The 24,789-nt window shown below is 30.1% G+C and overlaps 3 long non-coding RNA genes across 3 annotated transcripts; 2 read left to right on the forward strand and 1 right to left on the reverse strand.

The window, feature by feature from the left end:
• The first annotated feature begins 2,696 nt into the window (after window positions 1–2,696).
• Window positions 2,697–3,869, forward strand: LOC139906653 (uncharacterized). Its single transcript, XR_011782323.1, has 3 exons — window positions 2,697–3,118; window positions 3,229–3,582; window positions 3,707–3,869. It is a non-coding gene; the product is annotated as an uncharacterized lncRNA (long non-coding RNA).
• A 2,738-nt stretch (window positions 3,870–6,607) lies between these two features.
• Window positions 6,608–23,997, forward strand: LOC121127286 (uncharacterized). The gene is made up of 2 exons (XR_005867733.2): window positions 6,608–17,275; window positions 23,505–23,997. It is a non-coding gene; the product is annotated as an uncharacterized lncRNA (long non-coding RNA).
• LOC139906656 (uncharacterized) lies at window positions 20,626–22,922 on the reverse strand. Its single transcript, XR_011782338.1, has 3 exons — window positions 22,003–22,922; window positions 21,809–21,948; window positions 20,626–21,746 (listed from the first exon to the last, which is right to left on the reverse strand). It is a non-coding gene; the product is annotated as an uncharacterized lncRNA (long non-coding RNA).
• Window positions 23,998–24,789: the final 792 nt, after the last annotated feature.

Below are 24,789 nucleotides of genomic sequence, written 5' to 3' on the forward strand. Positions count from 1 at the left end.
CGCCTCCACATCTTTACTCTCATAACCGTCTGACTTAAAATACCATGTTGGCTTTAGAATCTTCATTAATAATTACTTGTCCGTTTCTCACACTACACTTCACGTTTCTGAGCGCCACTGAGTTTCTTGACGGACATTTTTCAACTGCAAAATTGATAGGTTTTATTATTAAAGTCTCTCTCAATAAGCAAGGATGACAAACATACAATGGACTGTAATTGATTACTTACGAAATGATGCGCAAACACGTGGTTGTTGTTGATTACAATGTAAAAAGGGGGAAAACAAAGGAATAATTAAAGTACAACACGTACGTAAAAAAAACCTCGTATGCGAGGTAGAGGTAACCAAAGGGAAAAAACCCTCCTATGCGGCGCAGGGAGAAAACCTTATTCTTGTGAAGGGAAAATCCATTTGATGTAATCCTATTTATGATTATAGGCCTAATCGGATATGCTGGTAGCCAGATTCCAACATCAGGTGACAGAATTGTGATAGAAGAATGATAAATCAATGAGCTAATTGGATAGAAGTTACCCATGTTTGCCGAATCAGTGCTTTTTTGCTTGTTTATCACCCCACAGACGAATAAAGGTACATTCTTTTTATACAATTACATTTCTAAAAATAGTGTGACCAATTCAAGGGCACCTTCACACGTGGAGCCCCTAAGCTGTAGCCTAGGAAAGCCTGTGCATTAATCCATGCTTGAGAATGGGCACTCGATAGACAGCAAACCTTGGTCTATGGTCGTTTTTCATTAATTAAATATGACTTATTCTCTATGTTAAACTAACAAATGTTTTATGAATTGATTCAATTTAATTAAATTTGATATATATTGGATTCATACTTTTATATTTGTTATGTAAGGTTTGTGTGTCACAAAGAGCAAATAAATCTATCGTTACTGTAGAAAATTATTGTCGAAAAGCAGTATGAATTTTATTCTAAACTTAATTATAATAATAACAATTTGCTCCGGAGATAATGTCAATATTGTTTGTTGTAGTGATGATGTCAGCATGTTGAGTCAGTAATTTCTTTATTTAAGAGATAATTGTAGTTCTGTATATTAATTTATTCAAAAACAGATGGTCGATCATGTATTTTTTACCTTTTGTGTGACTTTGACATTTGACTTTTACCTCTCAAAGTCCAATTACCTTTAACTGTGACCATAAATAATGTTCCTTATAAGTAAGATCAAATCTATTGTTAACTTTCGAAGTTATCCTTGTGACCAACAAACAAACATATGCAAAAACATACCCTCTGTTCAACTTCGTTGGCGGAGATAATAAAAATGTGCTAGCTCAATCTCATCGAACATATATACATATATTGAATTTTCCTAACTTTTCATTGTCAATAGCAAAAAGGTTAACTTTATAAAAAGAAATAAAATGGGGTTCTTCCATTTGAATTTACGAGTACGGTTACTTAGTTTCAAGAAAAGTCCATAGCTAATAGCTTCAAAGATTTTTATGATTTTTGACGATTTTTGACGTATTAAACTGTCGTATTCTAACCTCTGAGTTCACTTAGTAGTCATGACAAATAAGCCATTGCTTTGAAAATTAGTTTTAAAAAAAATTAAGTTACATTACTTTGTGACGTAATGTTTCCTTCTTGATTATTCTTGAATTAATATGACGTCAGTTACTCATTTTAAAACTAAGCGCACGATATTTGTTTACTTGATTTCAATGCTTTTAATATTAAACGTATTTATTCAGCGTAAGGATAGTTTCCTTGAATTTAATCAATTTAAAATCTTGATGCGCAAACAGTGGAGCTTCTTCAAGGCCCGACTTGATTGTATCGTTGTAGAAAGATTTTATAATGGAGATTTCGAGATTGATAAAGGATTGAGTTTCCCCCAGAACTGTATTTCTATCCAACTTTTCTATGTTTTCCTGGCTTTGAGTTTACACAATATCAAGTTCAAGTCCATGAAAAATGACTCAAGTCCGGACATGATTACAATAGCTCTTATTGGATCCATCGTGATCGGCAAAAGAGCTTGGAATTTTAATCCTTTGGATTTGGAAGGAATATTCGTATACCGAATCACAGATGATTCTACCTTATATATGATTGAATTTTCATCTCTGGAGAATAAGAGATAAGTGATATAGAAACTCAAAAAATCTAAGGTCAAAAATCTTCTTACCACTTCCATTTGGCCTATTGAATGGTACGAAATCATTCAAATCTATTTTGCCTTAAAATTGCATGTTAAAAAAAGAAACCGAAAATCAACATGGTAAGCTTCACAATTTGAAGAATGATATATCTGTAGCCACTCAAACGCATTAGGTCCCAATTTCAGAACGTAAAAGTTGAAGATTTTAAATACTGATTTGAATTGCATATTGCTTTATGCAAGATAAAAATTTACAAGGTGAATTTCTCATTATTATAGATGTGACTTGCTTCGCCCTTAAATTCCATTAATCGGCTCAAGGTAACTTGATATACAAGGTTTGTCGATAGCTAGGGTTGGGTATATGAGTGAGTACGAAGAAAGTGCAAGACATATGGATATTAAGTATTTGGAGTTCAAATATCTACTGATTATATTCTAGATTAATAATAATAATAAGAAAGAGGAGAACTTGATCAAATCAAACTTCAACAGTTCTTCCCCCCTTAGACGAAAGAAAATAATTTTTTTTTTTAATGTCTAGTCCAAAAGAAAATAAACAAAAGATAATCAAGCAAGATAAACAACAATAATTAATTTAAAAATGGATCTTGACCAGTGCACAGTTGGAGGTTCTGGTAGGATCCTGGTAATTCCGAAAACAGGACAGAGTCTATCTTTGGAGATATTGTCGAATTTGGCGTCCAAGTCCAATTTAAAATTACGATTGTATTTCTCCGGGATTTTAAAAGGACCCAAGAAGGTTGGAGAAAGAGCTTCTCTGGTTGGCTTATAAAATAAAACGTAGTTATCCTTGCTTAGATGATTGTGGAACGTTTCCTCTGGGTTACTCGTGGGAGAACATGAGCCACCTTCTCCATCGACGCGAAGAAACGCTCCACATCATCCTCTGCCTTAGGAATAGGAAACTAATCGAAGGATCCTGAGGCCAAAGATCCTGAGCGACCAGTAAGTAACTGGAAGGGTGAATATTTAGATCCTTGATCCAATGGTACTGAATTCCTCAGTCACCACAAAACAATAGGGAGAACATTCGTACAATTTTCTTTCTCTTCTAGTATCAGTGCAACTAGCCCAATTTTTAGGGATCTGTGGAACCGTTCAATAAGCCCGTTTGATTCATGATGATATGATGTGGTCGTCCTATTCGCGATTCCAAGTGCAATGAAAACACCAGTATAAATAGTACTTATGAAATGCATCGCCCAGTAATTGACAACCCTGTACTTCAAGTTAGCTTGGATTGGCTGAATTTTGTCATCAACAATTTCTACAATTTAATCCTTTCATTTTGGAAATAATAATTTTTTCTTGTATTCTGGTATTAGGAAACATATGTAAGTGCTTATTGCAAATCCCTTACTTCCGGTGACTATTACAACACGTAAGGGATCTTAATTAAAAGTAATTAAGTAAGTTTAATTAATTAAGTTTGTCATTTTGAAGCAGTTAAAGACTTCTTAATAGTCTACAAATATTGTAATGAATACGGATAACATACTTCATGAATTAACCTTTACTTTTCAAAATTTTAAGGAAAGTCCAATAACTGTTACAACATTAAAAGAAAAACTACTTTGATTACAAGTGTGACAACAGTAGCACAAATTGTATCGATAAGTAAGACTGGAGCCGTTTAAATGAGATTATAGAAATAAAGTGGGATACATCAAGTTGCGAGACATTGCATCTAGAATAAGTAATATTCATACTATTTTTCTTATAATTATATAATGTTCCAATTGAAAACTGGGAATCAGAGATGGTATTCAGTATATTGAGAGATGTTAACTCAACAGAGAAACATATATTAGCTGTAAACATTTTGAAAGAGGCTCTATTAATAAGATGTTATCATAGTGTCAACATTTAAAAACAGAGAAAAATTTTAAGCTTCTGAAAATTATTTTTTTTTGCTTAAAAATATAGCTTTTTATATTTAATGCTATGATTTTTTGAATTTTCTATTCCATTTTTTTTTTTTTTTCATTGTTTAACCCTTAATCGGTTAACTTATTTTATGTATAATCACTCCATTACATATTTAAATCATAATTTTTTGGTGCTAGTGAATTAATAAAAGTAATGAAAAAAATTGCTCAATTTATCACTACAAACATCATAGTTTCATACCTTCGTTACATTTCAATATTATAATTTTAACAAATGTTGCTAATTTCTTTATATCTTTATTTAAAGGAAATTAAAAACAATATGTTATCTAGATAGACGGTAAATTATTAAGATAATTTAACATAATATTCTTGGTGAAGTACAAATAATTTACGATTTCCTAATTAATTAATGTTATAATATATGATGGATCCACTAGAACTGACGTTTGAGTAAAATTTAAGATATTGAGAAATTCCCTTTTTATTAATAAATATTAATTGCCAAATAGGTTATAGACTTATTTGGTCGCTTATTGAATTTATGTTTAGATTTGTGGAATCGGATGATATACTCTACAATATTAGCTATAAATTGAAACCTTTAGTTTATTAGTTCGATTCTAACTGGCACCTTTATGACCTTTTAAATATAATGGGTAAAATTAATAGAGTCAGGTATTTGTTAATATTTATTAATACTGGAATTTAGCTATTAGGATAATGACGTCATACCCCGTGATAAATAATAATAATTAATATCATACCACACTTATTACAAATATAGTAATTATGAATTATATTTGAAATATTTCAATTCCCTACTAATCCTGACTGAATCTCATCTTTGTTTCGATCCTGGCATCTCCTTCCCAAAAAAAGAGTCCACTCTACTCTTTTATGAAGCTTGGTTGTTGTCCTCCGATGAATTTTCATCCCGTCGTTAGTCGTGGAAGACGGAGTTCCGAATAAGAGCATCCCTTGAGATAGAACATCAAATTAAAAGTATCTTTATTTAGTTCCATCTATCTTCCTTTTGTATTAACTTTTGGAAACATACAAGTCTTCTTCTAGAGGTCTTAATGAATGAATAATAATCATAGGTCTTAGGTTAGTACATAAATAACATATCTTTATTTTATATTTCACAATCCACAGCATTTTATTTGAATCTGAAAGTAAATTGATCTTGTCATAGCTTAAACTCTTTAATACATTAATTGTTATATATGGATGGATAAAATTCCCACTTGAGGAAGAAATAGACTCTACTCTTGAATAAGGCTTAGCTTAGGTTGGTTTTCTTTTTTTGGCTAAACTTTCAGGGTGTCATCATACCAGTAGATATATGAATACGATAATCTCTTTTATAAGGATAAAGTATTTCGGATCTCTTCTTTTGTGCTAATTCTTAGAGAACATTGAATTCTTTCCGTATTTAATTAATGAAGATCGATCTAAACAAATGGAGAACTCTTTTTAATTTAAACATCTACTCTAAATGTTTTCATATGTCAATTTAAAAATATTTAAATTTGATGATTATTGCTTATTTATTATATTCATGTTATGACAATATGATATTGTTAAATTTATTATATTTACGTAAGCCATTTATTAATATATGTAACATTTATAGTGATTCAAATCTTCTTTCGCAATCATATTTTGCTTTAATAGGTTAGAAAAATATATCATATCAACACATGGATATCTCAGATACACTAATAGCAACACAAAATAAAAAAATTGAAAAGAAAAACTAAGCATTCAATTCCAGATTTGTCATCTTATTGACCAACACTTTTTCACTCATGAGTTGCCTATATGCCTATAAAATACACCGTATTCTAGGAAATTATAATCTCTTTTTCGATCGTATAAGACATTAATATCAGGTTTAAGCAATTTTTTCTCATTCAACCGTGAACCTTACAACTAACTCCCTGTTAAATAATGCAAAATATCACTTTCCCTTTACAAAATCTTCAATACATCATTTACTTCCAGAGCCCTGGCACTTTAATGCATATCAATTATATGGGGTTTGTCATCAAATAAAATACCACATCCACCATATTTGTGCTTAATTTTAATGGCTAATTTCTTCTATGGGCATAACAAAAAAACATCCTTGACGACATCTTCGTCATTATAGGGTTACTTTTCCTCCCGTCTATAATAATTGTAGAGGTCCTGTTAAAAAATAAACATCGAATAGGGTTGTAAAAAAGCTATGGAAAAAATTCTTTGTAGTGTGGAGAATATGGTCATTATTTACCATAGCAAATTAAATTAAATCACTAAAAAATGAAACAAAAATGATTGAATATGCATATTTTTTAAATTGAGTATTTTCTACAATAAAAGCTATGATATTCTTCATTACTATGTATTATGAATAAGTTATAAAGGTCTATATTTCAGCCTAAAAATGGAAATATATCGAATTCAGAACAAGATACAGAATCAATAAAAACATTTTTTAATCATAAAAATACTTTTAAATAAGTTTTATTTTGGGGATTGTTTTACGGCTAAAAAATAACTGTGAACAATAATAGTCCCAAATTACAAGATATTTCAGAATTCAGATGACTGAGCGAAAAAAGGAGATCAGTTTTGGATTTTGCACTTATGTATAAAATAGATTATTGTTTTCAACTCATTTGTACAAAATTCCCCCTCCCCCTCATTGTTCTCTTGTATTATTAATTGTTGACTGACCCACATAATTTTCGTTAGTACTAATCTTCAAAAAGTACTTATAATAATTGTGTTGCATTATGACTGTTAGCTTAGAGGTTATAGTCGTTTGAGTGACCATATTTTTATAATTTTCATAACAATGGATTCGTTCATGTAAAAGGAAGAATGAATGTACTTAAATCCCGTCGTTACCTTTAATGAACTATGCAACTTTTCCTCGAAAAAGAAACAGAAAAAGTTAAGAAATCATCTGGTAGTCAGTTAAATAATAAAGCATACCAACTCCTACTTATTTCTTCTTATATCACAGACAACAACTGTAATGGTTATTTATTCACCATTTTTAAAATGAATTATAAAGTATTAAAATCTACATAGTATTTTATTCGATACGGTATTATAACACTGCATAGTAATATTTTATTAAAAAAGTAGTTACACATTTGTATTTCTGTATGATAGCCAAAAAAAAATTCATAGAAATAATAAAATAGCCAATATATATATCATACAGACGAGAACGGATCAATAAAAAAATTGATTCCTGTTCTTTTGGAAACGGAGTATAAATATTTTTTTAAAAAACAACAATGAAATAGCCATGACGTATAAAGCGAGACGAAGGAATCGACAGCTGAAAACAAAATACATCTGATGTTTTGTGTTAGAGAGGCCTTTAAATAAGTATCAATTAGAAAAAAAACATTTTTACAAGAATTGCTCGAGTAACTGACTACATTGGATCATAAGAATAAAAATTTATTTTTGAACCATATGAATTGTTCAATGTACTATATACGTTCGATTCAAAATAAAATAAAAAATCACTTAAATGGTTAACTTATCGTTACTGATAAATAAAGCTTGTACTACTAAAATTAGAAAGTGTTGCCAGGATGATCTATTTTGCAATAATTCCATAAACTGTTTCGTATTACTCCATCTACTTAATTCAATATATTTTGAGCAAACAACCCATATATAAATTGAACGTTCCGTGATCTTTAGGACTCGTCCCATTTGACTTCTTAGTTCACTGATATAATAAAACAAAAATTAATTATATATATATTTATTTTATTAAACTTGTTAAAAACTTTTAATGAGTCACATCTCCTGCATTATCAAGTACACTGACGATATCATATATTTGAAAAGTAAGAAAAGGAAAAACAAGTATTAATTGAGGTTAATAAACAATGAGTGACGTCGATCCAGTCCTCCTTGGATAAATTATATGTATTTGATTTATCAGTACAAAATGACGTCATGCACTTGATATAAATTAATACTGAAAAAAACACCGATACCAATAAAACAAATTAATTCAATAAATAGCAGTTAATCAGATAATCTATCTTCAAGATTTTTCTGTTGTTAAAATTCCCTTCCTGTAGCTAACAACCATAATTTTTAAATATGGTCATCATATTCTGCCGTTTATGTCCTAATCTTCACTTTTTGTGGCAATGCCCACTTTTCAGAAACCTTTAAGCATAATTCCGCCGGGGTTTAGACTTTTTTCCATCACATAATCACCTTTGTTAATATTTTCTCTCGTTTTGAACCTTCTTTCCTCAACATTAACTGAGGAGGCATATATATTATCCATAATTTCCAGAAGATTTCAGTTTTTATTTTAATAAGTTGGAACCTCTTACAAAGGTTACTAGATTCGGCTTCATCTAGTTGGTCCATTATTTTTTGTTCCTCGTATAAGAGACTGTTCGGCGTAATAAAAACTGCTTCGTCCAAAGGGTTGGGTGAATTAATAGGAGATAAAGACCTCGAATTTACCATATAAGTTATTTTGTACAATATTGCAGACCATTCATCTGGGGTTAACATTACGTTTTTATAATTCACAATTCTGTTTAAATCCTTAATTACACTTCTTATTCAACTTTTACAGATCCTTTTATATGACTGGTGAGAGGGCAGTTCCACTTCCACTCCAAATCCTTAGTTCGTACTGTTTCATTTTTCATCAACTAACTCCAATTATCATATATTTTCTTAATTTTTTTGTGAGCTCCAACTAAATTATTTCCTGATCGGAATATATTACTCCTGTTCGTACTCCCCTCAAAGTCGCTAACCTTTGGAATGATGAAAGGAACTTTTCGGATTATAATCCTTTTCCTCCACCACATAAATAATAATTCAATTCTAAATGAATATCCCTAGAGGTTAAACAGGAGAAAATGACTACCTATCCTTCTACACTTTTATTTCTAGAGACTTTCACCGACAAAGGTCCTAAAAAGCCACAGCTTTACATTCAAACGGGTTTTCTTCTTTGGCGATACGAATACCAGGTAATTGCCCCATCTGTTGAACCATACCGGGCCATTTTGAAATTTTACAATTGAAACAAGTATTTATAACTTTCCATACTATACGTGATACTCCAATTATCTACTACCCATCATGTAAAATAGATGCAAGGGTTCTTCTTGATCCCCAGTCATAAATGTTCTCTTGGTGGTACAATACACTGTGCAACTATACCTCCAAGAATAATGATAGGTGATTTTTGTTCTTTTGTCAACCAAATTATTTTCTTCAGACACGAACCCACTCTATAAACTTCGTCTAATGCATCGTAGACGAGACATAACCTTCTCAATTCTTTATTCTTAAAATCCACATTTCCTTGAATGGCTGTAAACACCTTAAAATTCGCTTTCCTCTTATCCTCGTAATTTAGTTTATTAAGAACATCTTTCCAGACAAGTGTATCTTTTAACTTTACTCCCAATTTTTTTCTTACAAATCTATACAAGTTGTTCCTATCTTTCCCCTAAATTTTATTCCTAGACGTTTAGTATCTTTAATTTCCGGATCGTTAAGAATATTCATATAGATAGATGCAAATCTTAAGGTCATTAACGGTTATTTGTTTTGTGAGAGCATCCGTCGGGTTTTGCTTTCCTAGAACAAAACAAACACTTCTGTCGAAAAAGTCTCTTGAATCTCAGACACACAAGCTTTAAATCACATTAGCCTTAAAAGAGTCTTTATAATTTCTGATCCAGTTTAAAGCTGTCTTTGAAATACTCTACTTATAAACTTTTTCCTTTAGCCATTGTAACGTGTTATAATAGACTTCATCAGTCTTGTTATGATCAGTAGTCCATTTAGTTAATTCTACGTATACTTTTGATTCGAATTGGAGTTATGTAAGACTTCACCGCTATAAACCTGACTTCAAACCTTCCGTCCCCCAGTCTCCATCGAACAAGCACAAAAGCTGCATAAGGTAGTTCTCCTCCATCAGCAAATCCATGAATTTCAGGACTTCCTACCACATTTTTTGGACGTAATGATCTTATTATTTGTACTTCCTTCATCAGTTTAATTGATTTGATTTTTGTCTTCCATACTTCTTCTTTTTTTTTCTTTTTGGACTGTATCCCAATCTTTTTCTCGCGCCCAGAACGATTGAAAAGCTATTCTCAGTTGAATTAAGACAGGAGCAAGTATTCCTAGGGGATCATATATTCGAGCAATAGCCGAAAAAAGCGTTCTCTTGTTTACTTTGATTAAACTTGGCCATTCTCTTACTCCTAATCGTATATAATCTAACTCCACGTCCCAATTATGTCCAAGAACTGGAAACACCACACATGCTTCTCCTAAGCTTAACGTACTCGAATAACATCTTTTTATTTTAAAAGTTCTACAATGCAGAGCACGATCTACATCTGACTGCACTTAGAGATAAGTCCGGACTAGGCTGATTTTCAAATATCAGACGATTCCATTCGTATGATTTCAGATTCACTTTTTCATCTCCATTTCTTTATACAATGCGTGGATTTTTTTTTATCAGCATCTTAAACATCATTACAGCATTAAACATGTTTGAAATGGGACCATGGAAAGTAACTATGTCTCTACTAAATATTATGATAACTTCAAATATTCTATTTTTCAAATCAGGTCCTTTCTAGAAACAATTATAATAAGTGAATCCCGGCCAAACTTTTTTTGCTGAGTTAAAAACAATTCTTAACGGAGTTGATTCACATGTTGTCTTTAGGACTCCTTGGATATTTAAATAGCAAACTTTTTCGTTGTCATATGCTTTGACTTCTTGTATAAATTCATTCTCCTCTTATTCATCTATCTCATCATTGAATAATTCCATATCTCCATCTCTTTTCAATTGTTTTTCACGTGACTTCATCGCATTGGAAGCTTTGTCGGAAAATCCTTTTTCCATAGTAGTATTTTGAAATTAGTTCATCTACATTTTAACCTTCTTCATTGTTATAAATAATTCGGATAATCTCTGAAGTAACTTATGAATTATAAAATCTTCTAGCAAAGGCCTTTATCAACATATTCTGTTAGACCAATTCTTCTCATCTGATCTCGAAAGCACTTGATAGATAATGCTAGATTCTTCATTGTTCACTATTTCCATCTTTAATTCTTATTTACGAAACTCTGTTCTTATTTTTCTCAGTACATTCCGTTTCGTTATTTTACATTCAAATTTATTAAAGGCATATTTAATTGTCGAGCTCCTCGAGATAAGAAATAGGCAATGTCAGAATCATTAAAGCTAGCTTTGTCGTTTCATTCGTAACACTTGCTACCTCCAAGGTTTCTAAAAATGAAGTTTTCCACAAATGGTCATTCTTTGTATCTCCATCCCCCTTTTCAGGTTTATATCCAGCTATTTGAAGCATTGAACTCTTTGATTTCTTTTTCGTTTCTACTAACTCCTTTACCATATGGTATAGGAGTTCTATATTTTTCAGAAATGCCTCGTCAAACGGGAATGATTTGAATAACAACTCATAGACGATTCTTCTCCGTATCTATGCTCATCCCTATCGTTAGCTCTATTATTATCGTCAGTACCTTCTTCAAGCAGTGATACGTATTTGGTTCTCATTCTTTCTTTGATTAGTTCTATTTTATTTCAATCTATAGGCGTTTCTTCATCTGTTATAGCAGATTCCATTTCCAAACTTGTATCTTCTCTTGGCGTTTCTTTATTGTAACTAGGCTGACTTACTTTGTCTTTTGCTAATTTCTCATTTATCAACCTCAATCTTTTCTATTTCAAGCTTAACTTTAGGCTCTTTTAAGTTATGATCACGACTTCTCTAAGATTCAAAATCAACATTTTTTTTACTTTTGCCATGATAATCTTCTACTTCTCTTACTGCAAGTACGTTCTCCTTCCATGCTTTAATTAGCACTTCTACAGTCAATATTTCAACTTTTTTCCTTGCTCGATCAGCTTTGTCTTAAAAATGTTGAGATTAGTCACTGTTTACTCAAATACGTCCAATAATTTTTCAAAATCTTTACTCGAGAATCCATTCTCTAAGCTTTTTTTTCCAATCTGGCTCTCTGCTTCTCTTTTTCGTCCTCAAGCAGCTTTATTTCACTCAATACCGCTTCAACTTATTTTTCAAACATATCGTTTGTAATACAACACATGCGGATTTTTAGGAATATTTCTCGAGCAGAGTAACCAAACACGTATTTTAAAAGTTTTTAACTTAAATGAAACGTTCTGTTATCTTTTGGACTCGTACCATGTGATTCCTTAGTTAACTGTTATAATAAAACAAACATTAATTATATATATCTGTTTTATTAAATTTGTTTAAAACTTTTAACAGTCACATCTCCAGCATTATCAAGTACACTGATGATATTATATATTTGTAATGTAAGATAATGAAAAACAAGTATCTACAAGTTAATAAATAATGAGTGACGTCGATCCAATATACAAAGAAGGTACTGTAATTGAAGTTAACATTGAGAGGTTGAAGTTAAGTACAACAAGTAAAGCGAAGAAATCACTCGTTGATGAATATTTGAAAATATACAACAAAAAGTTGAATTATCGAGATTTAATTCCATTCGACATAAGATTATCGTTGTGATTTACAAAAACATTTAGAAGATTTCTATAAATTGTAGGCAAGGAATTATTTTTAAGTTTCGTACATAATGTATTATGTATGTTAAAATAACGAATTTATGTAAATTATCCTACAGATTGAATAATTCCTAAATGAAAATAGTATTGGATTTTACTTTTACACTTCTTTCCATATGCCATACATTTTCCTCCCTTTCCATGATTTTTACCTCCATGTATGTCTCATTATGTATAATGAAATGAAAAAAGGTATTAAATAGGATTAAGATTTTTATATTAATCAGGGACCTTCGTTTAGAATTCATGTCATTTCATACTCCGTCATTTATACTTATTTTGGTAAAATAATCAATTTAATGTATATAATAATCAATAAATATTCTTTAAATAATAATTAGTAGTTGGCAAAAAGAAAATACAGAAGACTAGCTACCATATGTTTTTTAAAAGTTTTCCTCTCCCTTTCGACAGTCACGGCTGAGAGTAAATAAATAAGCTAGACGTGCACAATAAAGGCATCCAAGGTAACTATATATAAGGGTGAAGCAGCAAGGAAATTCTAAGCTTGTGTTTTTTTCATTATCAAGAGAAGAAGGAAAATTTAATGACGTCACTGTTCATACTCATAGCACTCTGTTCTACATAATTGTAAAGTAATAATTTTAAAACCCAGACTTAATTCATTGTAAGGGAACACAAATTAAGTAAATAAATATAATCAAAAAAATTTTATAGTACAAAATGGTAGACTTAGGACCATGCCCAAAAAGTATAAAAAACAAAAATATTTAACTTATATTTATATTAATATCTATAAAAGTAAATTATTTCAAATACTTATTTCGATTGTTATGAAACTTGACGATATGTTTTCTTGATACTTTATAGAATAATAAAATCAATTTGAGAAGTAATTATTTAAACAGACTAACCTTAATTTGTATATTAATGATAATCAACTATCTGTATGTAAGCTTATATTAATATGTTTTATGTATATTATGTAGTTTTCCATTTTATTACATAATATAAGAGTGGTGAATAAAAGAATAACAATAAGTAAAAATTATAGCATACATATTTTTTTAAATACATACATGAATAACAAATATTAATTTGTAAATTGACCAGTCTGTCTAAGTTTTCTCAGATTAGCACTTGCGTTCTTTAGTTTGACCTTTTTATTAAGGTTATTTACTCAAATTCTTGTTTTTGTTTTTACAAAGGATATGATTACTTCTTTAGGCTAGTTAGGATATAATTCAATTGGATGATTATGTAGCCTTTCAAATACGTTTGGTTTTTTGTCAATTGCATCTTCATGGTAGCAATGGAATGCATTGAAATGTTTTTACATCCTTTTTTGAGTATCCTCGATTGAAATTCTTTAAAGGATCTATAATTCTTCTTACTTGGATTTTGGAGTGGCTCTTTTCTAGTGGGGAGGGTGGGGGGTCCTTGTTAAATTTTGTTTAAACTTCTTTGAGTTTAGTAACTTGTACTTGCACAAATCTTAGCATTCTTAATATTAGTTGGATTTTTTCTCCTGCAGACTGAGATCCAAAGACGATGGAGCATCAAATTTTTCTAAGGAAATGCGAAATACTGGGCATCCTGTGGATTGAGACAGCAGGGGACGGCACACACACGCCTTGAACCTCGAGATGATGCTATCTTAAACAGGTCCAAATTAGTTCACTTCACATCAATGAAAATATCTGAACTGCCACAACAGTGACGTCACTAAATCAGCTAATCCCAACCAGACTGCCTTAGAAAATCCTTGTTGCCTCACTTTTATATATAGTCACCTTGAAAAGCATCCCATGTATTTTTGACTTCTCATTTCTTAAATTCAGGCGATTGAGGTAATAACAATTTTTTTGATGCTCGATTTCTGATATATATATATAGATATATACGGGGAAAATGATGGGATGAAAATTTATCATAAGAAGAAAACCAAACCTAGCTAAGCTTCATACGAGAGAAGATTGGATTCCTTCCTTAATTAGTAATCTATAATTTTATATATAAAAATGAATATATTCAAGGGTTGAAAATACGTCCAGGGTCCATTCACTTTCAGATTCAGGTATAAGTCTCTGAATAGGAAACATAAAATAAGATATGTTTATTACAAATAGGTACTGCAACACTTAGAAGTTATTAACATAAAACTCAAATACATAATAAACAACACATTTAAACAATTGAATCACTCAAAGAGAGATAAATTTGACATTTAGAAGTGCTTTTAATTTCACAGTTGCTAAGGCCTACGATCATTCATCAATCATTAAGACCGAAAGAAAAGATGTTCTATATTCTCCCAGAGTCAAGACCAAAGAAGATTGAGGCAATCAAAGCAAAATACTTCTAACTAGAACATCTATCTCAAGACATATTTGAATTCGGATTCTGAATTTAATGAAGGACAACAGGATGATACTACCAGATCTCATATGGGAGTAGAGTAGACTCCTTCCTTGGGAATGAGATACCAGGAGTGAAACAATAAAGAGATCCATTCACGATGAGTAAAAAAATTTGAATATTTCTAATATACCTAATTAATAATTCTTATTTATTTAATATTTTAAATGAATTTGTAAGAAGTATGGTATTATATTATGATAGTACGTATTATTATTTATTAGGGGGCATGACTCCATGAAATTGGGATAGAAATGGAAAACAATATTATGATAATGTTCTCTATTTGCTACTACACGTCCATAAAAAATGAGATTACTTGAAAAAATAATAAAAAATCGAACAAAAATCTTCAGAGATGTATATGTTTTAAATAAATCGTTTTTAATTTTACCATTGCCTAATGGTAAAAAATGACTTTGAACGATAATAGTCCCGAATAGCTATAATCCCCGATATTTCAGATTTTAGACAACTGAGAGAAAAATTGAGATTAGTTTTTGATTCTGTGCTCAAAGAGAAATTAATTTTTTGGGTTGAATTTATTTGTACAAAATCTCTCACCCCCCTTGTCCCCTATGTAATTCAAGCAATTGAGTTAATAACAATGTTATCGTTTCTAACCCCCAGTATAATTAAAGTTGACCGCCTACCTTCAAACATAATCTCAAGCAGCCTAGGGGTTTTGGCTGGACAAAATAATCAAGTGTAGAATGAATCGAATTTTTATCCTCTTTTTGTTTTCGTTCCACTAATATTATTCGTTCCATTGTCCTGTTTGTATGTTTCTTTACTCAATAGTGCGGTTGATCCAACTCGATTAATTTAAAACGAACTTAACCTTAAAAATAATTAAATGTGGTGACGTCATCAGATCATAATTAAAATTTATATTCTTATGATTCAACTGAGCCTATTTTAAGTACCAAGGAAGGCTTCTTGGCTCGGTGGGTTAAAAAAAATGTATTTTCTTAATTGTAGAAAACTGCTTGTTGACAAGAGATCGTTGGATGTAAGGAAGATTCTATGTCTAAGGATGAAGAAGGAGATAAAGTAAGCCTAATAGAAATGATAAATAGAGGAATATTCCTTTGAATCTCCTTTTCTTAACAATTTCATATATCAATAACTTTTTATTGTACATAATGAAAAACTCTTATCTCGGGGGAAAATTTTGCAATGCTTCTTCTTCTGTCGGGATATCCGCACTGCTACATGTCTGAGAATCATGTTCAATAAAAGAACAAGTTTACTCTGCGATCATGAATGTGAATCTGGGCACAAATTCGAAGAATGAATATTTGTTATTTCGATAAAGTATTTAATGTGAATATGAAAAATTTTGTTAAGTCGAAAAATGATAAAGTTCGTCTTAATTCTAGGAATAGACACAGCAGAAGAGTGGCAAAATTATCCTTTCAGCCTGTAATAAGTGAGATATGTCTTAATTTTCATGATAATCCTTAAATTGAAATATATAATTGTATAAAAACCTTTTTTTTCTAAATTTTATTAACACATCATTGGTGATCCTCTTAACATACGTTCATAACAAGAATGTTCAGTAGTTCTTATGTTCCTCTTCTCCCTTTTTTACTACTAGAAGTTTAGAAAGAAAAACTTATGACTATTCCATGTACTTAGCCTTCCTTGATCAGTACCATAATTTCTTTTATGGGATTTTCAATGTTGCTTTCCATGGCGTGATATATTCTATTCAACAGCTCCAAACTCGTGAGCTGTAATTTTCAACACCAGTAATTTTGTCGATTGAAATTTTACATAGAGGAGATTACGCCGCATGAAATATTCGCCCCCAATTTTTGTTTTAATATTATAGGTTTGAGTTTTACTGTTGTATTTCGATTAATTATATGGCTAGAGAAGAAGAAAAAAAGGAGAATAGTGATAAAATAATGAATGATGAATACTGTTTATACTTTATAAGGGCGAAGGAGTAAGGAAGCAAAGGCTTCGGATAATTATTATATTTTGAAAGATCCCATTGAATTGTGGCGCGATAATTAATCATAGTCATGGTTTTAGCTGAAGCTTGAATAAATGGAAGAAACTATATCGATAGAAAAAAGGAATATTTATCGATGAATTAGTAATTACAGCATTGGGTGGAAGATATATCATTCGCTCATGGTAAGTAGCCTCTTATTTCTATACCGCATCTAATTGTACTATCAACTGGATGAAATAAATCACTATTATGCATCTTTTTTCTTGGATTCATCTTACTTGGCCTTAATCATATCTCATTATGTAATAACAAATAAGTAGCTAATATTATATTCAATATTAATATTACGGTATTATTGCTGATTCTTTTCATTCTTTGTAGACATCGGGTCGACTTCCCTCACCCTTCTCTTATCACTATAGTTGATAATATTGTAGAGAAAAACGCGTGCGAGGAGAAGGAGGGGGGGGGGAGAAAGACATACGGTATCATTGTTTAAAATACTGATGTGATTCTCACTGATAATCACATTAGTATTTATCAGTTGCCTGCTTTATTATGATTTTTGAGGGTATAAATAAAGTATTTATTAGCAAAATGTGTAATAAAGATATACTACGTATAATTGACTTAGACAGTTTTTATCCGTTACAGTAGATTTGAAAACGTCACACTCCATGAAGTTGTAATTCATAATGAACCATATTCTCAGAATAATAACTAATAAAACGACAAAGTAAGAGTATTTCGAAATATATTTGAAGTTCCAAGTTTAAAATAGAAGGCTTAAATTAAATATAATCTTCATACTAAAAAATAAACCATCATACATTTAAGTTAAATATACAAAATTAAACAATTAGAATCATATAACTAATAATAACAATAAATTATAAATACAGAATATTGAAATAATAGATTGATCCAAATAATATTTTCTTGTTCAGACATGAATTCAGTTAAATATGTCCTAACTTTAAGTTGCTGAACACAAGCCAGACGTGGAGTTTAATCAAAAAGATCATCAACCTTTTTTCCTAATGTGGAAGTTGCTATATACAATTGTGCACAGGATAGATATATCTCTATCGATGAGATCTAAATAATTATCAATAATAAAGTAAATGTCAAAATCATAAAATTAGACAATAAATATATTAATAAAAAAAATGCTAGAAATAAATATATCTTAAAGATTTAGAGCAAAAGCTAATTATGTAGTAATGTCCGGCGATATTACTCCTTATTAAGAGCATCCAAAAAGATTTCCCCGCTCCCCCCTCCCCGTTATTTATGCTTATATAACAACATACTATTATCACGAAGGATATACACAATTGCTAATTATAATGCTACACCCAATGTAACTACCCCTATTGTTGTGACCATTTAAGCAGTTGTTTTTGCTATTTAATGAGTTGTGTATCATAATTGTTGATATGTTTACCTAAAATAGAATCATATTTTATAGTTAGATTTTAAAAAAATGAATACTTACTGTTAGATAGTACAAAATTCAGAGTTCTATTTCGAAATGAGTAAATATTTTATACTTTTTACTGATAACTTGATCGTAATTTGGTGTAAATGACTCAAGATATGCTTAAAATTATCTCAACTTCACAATTTACAATGGGGGTATTTCTATAAATGACATCATTACCAACTTCCTCCATTAATTTAATGATGGTTCCTCTGGAATGGACGTGTTTACCCGTGTATTTCTCCATAAATTTTTTGAACGTAGATGATTAGCAATGGATAAAGGTATATTACATATAATAAGCATCTTTGTGAGATCAGAACTAAAGTTTGACTTGATGTATTGGTCATTAATTTGATTTTTTAAATGAATATCCAGGCTCTTGATATGAGATGAGGATAATGAGTGGCGTAGAATTCTAGACAGAGGACTAAAGCCACATTTATATCGACAAATCCGACAAGCCATCTGTTTCTCATACGGTAAGTATTTTCCAAATTCCTTATCCTCCATTTTCATAAATCCAGATAGAAGGCGACATAATTACGTATAACGAAAGTATTTATTAGCAAAATGTTTAATGAAGATATACTACGTATAATTGACTTAGACATTTTTTATCCGTTATAGTTGATTTGAAAGCGTCACCCCATAAAATTGTAATTCATTATAAACCTTATTCTCAGAATAATAGCTAATGAAACGACAAAGTAGGGTATTTCGAAATATATTTGAAGTTCCAGATTTAAAAAAGAAGGCTTTAATCAAATATAATCTACATAATAAGAAATATACCATCATACATATATGTTAAATATACAAAATTAAACAATTGGAATTATATAACAAATAACAATAAATTATATATACAGAATATTGAAATTATAGATTGATCCAAATAATATTTTCTTGTTCTGACACCGGAATCCAGTTAAATATGTCATAACTTTAGGTTGCAAAACACTAACAAGACGTGGAGAAAAGCTAATTATGTAGTAATGTCCGGCGATATTACTCCATATTAAGAGCATCAAAAAAAAATATTTTCCCCGTTATTTATGCTTATATAACAACATACTATTATCATGAAGGATTTACACAATTGCTAATTATAATGATACACTCAATGTAACTACCCTTTAAGTAGCTGTTTTTGCCTTTTATGAGTTTTCTGAACACCATTTCTTGGACCCTATCAACCATAGCTAAGCCTTAAGTGATAAAAAAAGTAATATTTATTGACTATGTAATATTGGAAAACCTAATTATCATACCCAAGTCTTTAAGTGAAGAAACTAGTCTCAGACAAACTACTTGCGAACCATCCAAAGCTACTACCCCCGTTGTTGTGACCATTTAAGCAGTTGTTTTAACTATTTAATGAGTTGTGTATCATAATTCTTGATATGTTTAGCTAAAATAGAATCATATTTTATGGTTAGATTTAAAAAAAAAATCGAATACTTACTGTTAGATAATACAAAATTCAGAGTTCCATCTCGAAATTAGTAAATATTTTATACTTTTTACTGATAACTTGATCGTCATATGATGTGGATGACTCAAAACATTTTTATATGTATTTCTATAAATGACATCAGTACCAACATCCTCCATTAATTTAATGATGGTTCCTCGGGAAGGGATAGGTTTACCCGTGTATTTCTCCATAAATTTTTTGAACGTAGATGATTAGTAATGGATAAGGTTATATTACATGCAATAAGCATCGTTGTGAGATCAGAGTTAAAGTCTGACTTGATGTATTCATCGTTAAATTGATTTTATAGATGAATATCCATACTCTTGATATGAGATGAGGATAATGAGTGGTGTGTAATTCTAGATAGGAGACTAAATGCACATTTATTTCGACAAATCCGACAAACCATCTGTTTCGCATCCGGTAAGTAATTCCCAAATTCCAGGGCCTCCATTTTCAGAAATCCAGACAGAAGGTGACGTTATTTTAGGCATTTTATTCAGTTCCCTATCGACTATCACCATCTAATATTATATTAATACTGAATAATAAAGGCGGGAATGATAACGGTCTTGATTGATAGAAGAAGATGTATATTATTTAATCAATGATGCCATAAGTATTTCTTCTCTACTCCTCGCACGCTTTTCTATTCTTACCAAAATTATCACCCTTAGTTATCACTATAGTTGATAATATTGTAGAGAAAAACGCGTGCAAGGAGGAGGGGGGAAAAAAGTCATATGGTATCATTGTTTAAAATACTTATGTGATTATCATCTGCCTGCTTTATTATGATTTTTGAGGGTATAACGAATGTATTTATTAGCAAAATGTTTAATGAAGATATACTACGTATAATTGACTTCGACGTTTTTTATCCGTTACAGTAGATTTGAAAAAGTCACACTCCATGAAATTGTAATTCATTATGAACCTTATTCTCAGAATAATAGCTAATGAAACGACAAAGTAGAGTATTTGAAATATATTTGAAGCTCAAAGTTTAAAAAAGAAGGCTTTAATTAAATATAATCTACATACTAAAAAATAAACCATTAAACATTTAAGTTAAATATACAAAATTTAACAATTAAAATCATATAACTATTAATAATAATAAATTATAAATACAGAATATTGAAATAATAGATTGATCCAGATAATTTTTTCTTGTTTTAACATCGGAATTCAGTTAAATATGTCATAACTTTAGGTTGCAATACACAAGCGAGACGTGAAGTTTAATCAAAAAGATAATCACCCCTCTTCTTCATGTGGAAGTTGCTATATATAATTGTGCACAGGATAGATATATCTCTACCGATGAGATCTAACTAATTATTAATAATAAAGTAAATGTAAAAATCATAAAATTAGACAATAAGTATACTAATAAAAAAATGTTATAAATAAATTCATCGTAAAGATTTAGAGCAAAAGCTAATTATGTAGTAATGTCCGGCGATATTACTCCCTATTAAGAGCATCAAAAAAGATTTTCCCCCGTTATTTAGATATGCTTATATAACAACATACTATTATCATGATGGATATACACAATTGTTAATTATAATGCAACACCCAATGTAACTACCCTCGTTGTTGTGACCATTTAAACAGTTGTTTTTACCTTTTATGAGTTTTCTGAACACCATTTCTTGGAGCCCATCAACCATAGCTAAGCCTTTAGTGATAAAAAAGTAATATTTATTGACTATGTAATATTGGAAAACCTAATTATCATACCCAAGTCTTAAAGCGAAATAAGTAGTCTCAGACAAACTAGTTGCGAACCATCCAAAGCTACTACCCCCGTTGTTGTGACCATTCAAGCAGTTGTTTTTGCCCTTTAATGAGTTGTGTATCATAATTCTTGATATGTTTAGCTAAAATAGAATCATATTTTATGGTTAGATTTAAAAAAAAAATCGAATACTTACTGTTAGATAGTACAAAATTCAGAGATCCATTTCGATATTCGTAAATACTTTTTACTGATAACATGATCATCATTTGGTGTGGATGACTCAAAATATTTTTATATGTATTTCTATATATGACATCAGTACCAACATCCTCCATTAATTTAATGATGGTTCCTCGGGAAGGGATATGTTTACCCTTGTATTTCTCCATAAATTTTTTGAACATAGATGATTAACAATGGATAAGGTTATATTACATACAATAAGCATAGTTGTGAGATCAAAGTTAAAGTCTGATTTGATGTATTCATCGTCAAATTGATTTTATAGATGAATATCCATACTCTTGTTATGATATGAGGATAATGAGTGGCGTGTAATTCTAGACAGGGGACTAAAGGCACATTTATATCGACAAATCCGACAAACCATCTGTTTCTCATCCGGTAAGTATTTTCCAAATTCCTGGGCCTCCATTTTCATAAATCCAGACAGAAGGCGACGTCATTTTGGGGATTTTATTCAGTTCTCTATCGACTATCACCATCTCATATTATATTAATATTGAATAATAAAGGCGGGAATGATAACATTCATGATTGATAGAAGAAGATGTATATTATTTAATCAATGATGCCATAAGTAATTCTTCTTTTCTCCTTGCACGCTTTTCTATTCTTACCAAAATTATCACCCTTAGTTATCACCAAAGAATCTTACCATGACAAACTACTTGAAGAAATCTCTATCCCAGATGGTTGGTAAAATCCTCACCATGGAGAATTTCTCAATCAATGATCTCCTTTTTATATTACCTGCATTTACTCTCTCTCTCTCTCTCTTTTATGCTCAATTAAGAGCATTTTCTTGACAACTTTGATTGGATAATAGTTTATTAGAAAAAACATCAGCTCTGGGGGAATCTGTGTTTTCTTTTCTCTTTCTTTACTCTTACAGTACGAATTCTTATGTCTTAATACTTAAGCTTACTCATTCTTATTTAAGTGATTTTACATTTTTAATTGATCTACCATCTATTTTTGGATGATTCCATTGTTTATCGATAGTTTATTCATTTTATTTAAGTATTATGAACAAAAAAATTTTAAATGATGTTTCTCGTAATAATAATGTATTACTAAATTAGGTACATTTATATAATTGTTTAAATCATCTAGGGATTTAACTTTTGTAGAATGCGAGGAAGTAGTGGGATCTAGAAGTATATCAATATGATAGACTTATCATTTATCAACCATTTATTAATGAATTTTATAGTCAACCCTGTGTTTCTATAATTTTGAATTGCATACATTCAGTCAATCCTTTTTTTTTTTTTTAAATATTATCCCAAAATTGAGGAGTTGATTGAAATACCATGTGAAGTTGATGTAAAGTTACACCAAGCCAAAATATTAATTTATATAATTGTACAAAGCTGAATAAATGGTGTATATATTTATCTATGATATTTCATATTTAGTAGTAACCCATTATCTTAATTTGTCTTTATCAAGGTTGAAAAGATGGTCAAATGTTCAAATAAGGTTAAAAAAGACCCAACGTAGATAATTGATGTTTTGTGTTATAATGGTAATGATCTGGACAAAGGTATGGAGAGAGTTGATCCTATGGATCAACAAACTGCTGTTTATCTATCGGATCATCAGTCATTGACACGTTTTTATTAAATAATTTTAATTGATATCATTAACGAATACAGGGGTTAATTGCTGTATCATAAAATTGTTAAATATTATAAACTATTTCTTATTAATTACAAAATTGTTATGGAAGAGAATTGTATTAAATATTATGAAGAACATCAAAAATATCTTCATTGACATCGTCAAGACCAACAAAATTCTAAACACGTTATTTAAATTTATGTTTATGTCACATATTTACTAGAGTTTGATAAAAACATAGAGGAAAATAGATCTTATGTTAATTTAATAGTTTATAATCTTCCTTTACGCATGTTAAAATAAAAAAATAGTTTCCATATAATACGCTTATTCTGTATATTTCCACACAAATTTTTTGAATTGTCTTTATCCAAAGACACTTCTTATTGTACCACGAGTCCAATATTAGTCATTTTTCCATTGAAGAAAGTATAATTTTTTTCTTTACATGAAAACACATGTAAAAATAATTTTATTAATTATTTTATTTCAAAATTCATTAATATTTTATATTTATTTAATATCTTTTAAAGGGTAAGTAAATTGATTATTTATTCTTTCATCGCTGATAATTGAGGTAAAAATATATTAAGTTCAGAAGATCTCCTAGGTTTTTGACATACCGTGTTTGTAATCATGGGATCATAGCTTTGAAGAAGTTTAAAGTGGAACATCACATTAAAAACCGAATTCACGATGAGAATTAGGAACTGTACACATAATTGTGGCATAATTAATTTTAATTTTGATATTTCCAATTTTACTACTTATATAACTATAATTCCTGTCTCCTGCAATATTCCAGTCTATTTTGAGAATCATCCAAATTCTGTTAAGTTCATAGAACTTTACACTGGAAAATTGATTCACTCTTCCTTCTCCATTACCAAGTCAATGAAGTCTCAAAGTAAAAATTTTTTATGCAAGATCCATTAAGTATTTGAGGATAAGGATATATTGATTGTATTAGAAGAAACTAAAGATCCATGACTGCAGTCGTGGTTGGTCCTTCACAAGGTCATTTTTTGGGTTGTTCTATCTCATTAATTTGGAAAATATAAAAAGATTACAAGTGTTGCTGTAATAAGTATAAGCAACGTTCTTGCCTCCGATT

This window comes from Lepeophtheirus salmonis, chromosome 12, assembly GCF_016086655.4.
Source record: "Lepeophtheirus salmonis chromosome 12, UVic_Lsal_1.4, whole genome shotgun sequence".
Classification (NCBI taxonomy): Eukaryota; Metazoa; Arthropoda; class Copepoda; order Siphonostomatoida; family Caligidae; genus Lepeophtheirus; species Lepeophtheirus salmonis.